Source organism: Oratosquilla oratoria, chromosome 2 (genome assembly GCF_046742065.1).
Source record: "Oratosquilla oratoria isolate Oo_2021 chromosome 2, ASM4674206v1, whole genome shotgun sequence".
NCBI classification, from domain to species: Eukaryota; Metazoa; Arthropoda; class Malacostraca; order Stomatopoda; family Squillidae; genus Oratosquilla; species Oratosquilla oratoria.
Genome location: NC_134778.1, coordinates 83,388,939 through 83,393,938, shown reverse-complemented (window position 1 = coordinate 83,393,938; position 5,000 = coordinate 83,388,939). Strand labels below are relative to the sequence as shown.

At 36.7% G+C, this 5,000-nt stretch overlaps 1 protein-coding gene across 2 annotated transcripts in view; it reads left to right on the top strand.

Annotated features, from left to right (window-relative positions):
* Syt7 (Synaptotagmin 7) overlaps window positions 1-5,000 on the top strand; it is a 100,434-nt gene that overhangs the window by 31,917 nt on the left and 63,517 nt on the right. Inside the window, exon 2 of one of the 2 annotated variants that reach the window (XM_076212302.1) lies at window positions 1,248-1,271. The exons of the other annotated variant lie outside the window; for it this stretch is intronic. The gene's annotated coding sequence lies outside the window, so the exon portion shown is untranslated. The remainder of the gene's footprint in view (window positions 1-1,247; window positions 1,272-5,000) is intronic. 2 annotated transcript variants of the gene reach the window in all.

The following is a 5,000-nucleotide window of genomic DNA, read 5'->3' as shown; positions in this document are numbered from 1 at the left end:
ATAGTTAAAGAATAAACAAACAGGTAAATAGTAAATAATTATAAATTCACACATAATTGATAATAAAGGAGAATCAAGCAAATAATAATAAACAGGCAGATGATTACAAAACAAATAAACGAATAATATAAAATAAATGACAGTCATTACAGCATCTTACTTTGGTGCTTATGTAAATGATTCTTAAAGCTTCGAACTGAACTACATTGTACTGGCTCTGCAGGAAGTTTATTCCATTCGTTAACTACATGGTTGGTAAAGTTTTTTCTACCCACTTCCAAATCTATTTCCTGACAGTTTGAGACCATTTTTTCATTGTATGTATATGTATATATATATATATATACATATATATATATATATATATATATATATATACATACATACATTTTTCAGTGATATAATTTTGTTTATAACAAAAAGATCGTTGGATGTACTAAACACTCACCAGTGATACGCATTTGAATATTTCTGGTATCTAATAGGTCGTCTTCCATGTGGTAATGATAAGTTTAGGTTAGCAATAACTAATGCTCCATCTTTTAGCATAATAAACAGTGAAAAAAACAAATAGTCTTCGAGAAACTAGGCTATAATGTCCTAAATCTTAGACTCGTTTAGGTACAGCATGTCACGTATTAGGTAGATATGAGGAAAGTTGTTTGTGTAAGATCAAGTCTAAGAAAGTCTGTTGTGGTTTCATAAATTCTTCTCTCGCCTGGATAGTTTATGTGGTGGTAAGGAGAGGTATGATGTTTCTAGTTTGTGTAAAGCGGACTCTTAAAAAAACTAGGTTATGACTTCGTAAACCTAGGAATGGTTAGACACTGTTATGGAATTAGCGTAATGCGTTCTTCTTTTCCTGTCGAAAATAAATTTGTCCAAATGAAATTTTTTATATGCAGTTAGTGGCAAAGAATGCATTTTCGCCAAGTTAAAAAAGACATAGGTCTGAGGGTTGCATCTTGTTTTCACTTGGATGGGCGTAACCCGGAGGGAGGAAAGAGGGAGGAAAGGGACGAAAAAGGGAGTAATGTGGGAATGAGGGAGGGTAAGGTTAGTGTTAACAGTGAGGGTGTTTGGCACACGACCGAAGCATTTATATCTTGGTCGCATGGGGGGGAGGGGGGACGGGAACCAAGTAAAGGTAGAATAGAGTGAGTGAGATGAATGTATGTGGGTGGGTAGGGGGGGGGCCTCAGGGAGATGGATGAGCGTTTGACCAACTAATCTTTCTTATCCAACAGGACCTTCCCATTTCCTTGCAGCTGGTGCGTGGTTACTCAACTTGTCTTCTTTGTAGCAAATTATTCCAAAAATAAGTGTCAATAACATCAGCTGTTCTTCTATGTTCTTCTTGTTATTATCATTATTATTATTACTATTATCATTATTATCATTATTATTATTATTATCATTATTATTATTATTATTACATTATTATTATTACTACTATTGTTACTGTCATTATTATTATTTATCTATTATTTATTTATTTATTTATTTATTCATTATTATTATTATTACTATTATTATTATTGTACGTAGAACCACAGCCAGCAACTCCCCTTTTTATAGTCACTAAGAATCGCTTCATTTCTATATAAATGTTGGAAGAATTGATGCATTGATTCCCTTATGATCTGATTTTTGTGATTGTACTGACCGATGTATCCATTAATTGTCTCCTCTCTGTCCATCCTGTCACCTTGACCCCATACTCTCCACGTTTGTGAGATGTGCCACAGTAAGTTCTACCGCCAATACAATTCGCCATTTTATCTTTTGCAACCTTTTATATACACTATATATTATAAATATATATATATATATATATTACACGAGTTTATAGCATATAAATATATCAATATTATCAGTATTATCGTTACTTTATTTGTTCTCTTGTTTGTTTGTCTGTTGGTTTGTTTTGTAATGATTCGAATGCACTGATCGTAGTTTGAAGGTTCTAGATTATTCTGTTGCCTTGTCCAGCTAAATGCGTTAGAGAATCTAGTAATGATCAGTTCTGCATATTGCATCTTTAGAACGCAATAGTATTAGACTTAGAAAGCCGCCAAAGCTCGAGTGATGAGGCATTGTAATACAGTAGGCTCACTCGGCTCTTTGCACGGTGCAAATAACACTGAACAATATTTCCCAGTACTCTATAGTCCTACCTAGCGACTCTGCCGATAATGAACCTCACATTATGGCAACACCCCTGCCCTAACTGCGCCTTATTGGCTATTAAACTCGAACGCTCAGTGCAGCAGCCAATTAGGAGCAGTTACAACGGTGTTGCCATATCGTGGGTTTGTTATTGTCAGACGGTGGGAGAGAGTATAGGTACCTGATAGTATTCCCGAAGTTTTAGAGTCGTTTAATGATTCATTTGCTTCGTAATTTCATGCAGTTCAAAATGACGTTTTTGATTTATGTTAAAGTCAATACGCGGTAAAATTCATTCACTAGAAATGGAAGTCATGTTTGATGAAGAGCCTTGAAGCGCTGGAAGATTTTTCTCACTTTTAAAACCAATAATCTTCAACTCTAACAAAGACTGTTGCCATAGGGATGTCACTTGATTACAGAGATCTTGCTTCAAAGATGTAGCCTCCTCAGGGAATTAGAGAGCTCATCATCGTCAATTCTAGGCAGTCATAGAGCGTCAAGGATCAATTTCTTGTGAGATATGTGTCACAAATAATCAGATGCAGAGCTGTCACTTCAAGCTGAACAGGTTTCGAGAACTAAGAGCCACATTATCACAAAGCATTAAGCATTAGAGTTTTGTCACCAATTCTTTCCGAGGTCGCGAACACTCGCGTCAGCGATTACCTTTCACCGACTATGCATGTTTCACCGCGGCTCACACATGAATCCGGAACGACACTTCCTTTCTTTCCTTGCTCAACATACTTTTCACAGTAGAGTTATGTGATATTTCATGCCAATGTGCAGCAAAATTAGTCCAATGCTATGGCGCACTTCACAAATGCAAGCTTTCTTTCCAATAACTCTCTAATATTACTCTCATGGTAGACGAGACCTGAAGTACATGAACGAGGGGTAGAAGACATCTACCTCTCGCACGGTTTTTTAGATGTGTGTCACTCTCAGTAGATACTGCAGTAGAGCTTTCCTTTCAAGAGTGACGTGGTTTAGGCCACGTCACAGCAAAGCTCTCATGCTCTCACGTAGAACCGTTACTGTACGCCAGTGAGTCTGCAAGGAGCCTCTTGTCTTGTAACGTGTCCATGTTCAAATATCCGTGTCTAAATTTAAGCCGCAATGGAGCGCTATGTAATGTAGTTTCTTTTTTCTTTTTTCTTTTTTTTTCTTTGCGAATCATTTAAAAGATTTGTTAATTATGCCTTTAGACATGTACATATTCATCTCGGTTTTGTTGAGATGCTATTCTAAGTATTGGATTGACTAAATAAGGCCAATGAATATCTAAATAACGACTGTACTTAAGTCATTACCTAATCGCCTGTATATTGCGTTTTGATTTTCGTATGTATATTTATGATATAAACCCTCAATTTGATTTGTATAGATAGAAATTGTAAATGACATTGTATAAATAGCTGGTTAAATAATACCCTAGAGTTAAGAAGCACTAAGTCATTTGAGTAAGTACTGTCATTCTCATGTCGCTGATTGTGTCAATGTCGACAGTTTGAAGATCATCCAGACAAAAGTACAGAACATGGATGCAGATTTCAAGTCTTAAATGTTGGAGGAGTTTATCGTAGAAGTCGTGTCATAAAACATTAAGCCACGTGACACAAAAAAAAAATTAATTGGTCATATTTCTACTGGCTCTAATTCTTTTTTTTATCTTTATACAAACTTCAGACCTCTCTTCATCTCCTGTTCGAAATAACCATACGTGTCTGGACCTTCAAACATCGAGTTTCTCACACACTGATATGAATCTCTCAAACCTTCACCTCCCGACCTCCTTCCGACTCTCACTTGCCCTTCCCTCCCCTTTCGCTGCTTCCTCTCCATCCCTTCCACCACCACCACCACCACCACCACCTAGAGTTTTGTCTACCCTTTTCCATCACACTCATTTTTCGCTACCTCTATGCTCAAACTAGCTACCCACCTCACCCTCACCCTTCCCTACCAAATCTTAACTGATTAGATTGTGGTTATGAAGGCTGTAGAATACTTGTGCATCCAATTTCACCAAGTCTTGCTGTATACATTTATGACTGGTACATCTTGTATATACGTTGTAATGATTATTATCACTTATATATAAATTATTACTATTATTATTCTTATAATTGTTATATATAGAGGTTTGATATATTTACAATTGCTCTCTTCAGCACCTATTCTTTGTATTCTGAGTGTTGTCTTAATTAATTTTTACCATGTTTTTTTATTGATGTCATGAATGCAACCATAGACTGACTACCGTATGCAAAGGGCATTTGCGCGTACAACACGAACGCTTGACAAACTGTCGTGTTCATTTTCAAAAACTTTTGCGCAAGAAACTGATAACTATATTGTATGTTTATTCGTCTTGGAAAGGAGAGGAACCTTCGGACTTGTATTGACATCAAAGCCATCAGGAACCTGTTTGCTCAGTCGTCCTCGAGAAATGAAGTTTCAGTAGAAGAATTAAAGAAAAGAAATGAACGACAAGCTTTCTCTTGTCGACTGTTTGTTTCCCATTTTCCCATTCTCAGAGCGCCCATCCGTTTAATCCTTCCTCTGTAATAGGTCTTGGGTGTTTTTTATACATTATTCCCTACGTTCTCGTTGCTTGATATTGCAGGTTTTTCCAAAACGATTGGCTGATAAGTTACCATTTTATCGTTTGTAGATGTTTGGTTGACCACATATCCATACAAGCTCCGTATTCCAATGCGATGTCAAGCCTTATCTTGCATCCTCTCCCTCTCTCAGTCACCCTTTCTCCCTCTCTCTCTCTCTCTCTCCCTATACACACACACACATAAACAAACACACACACA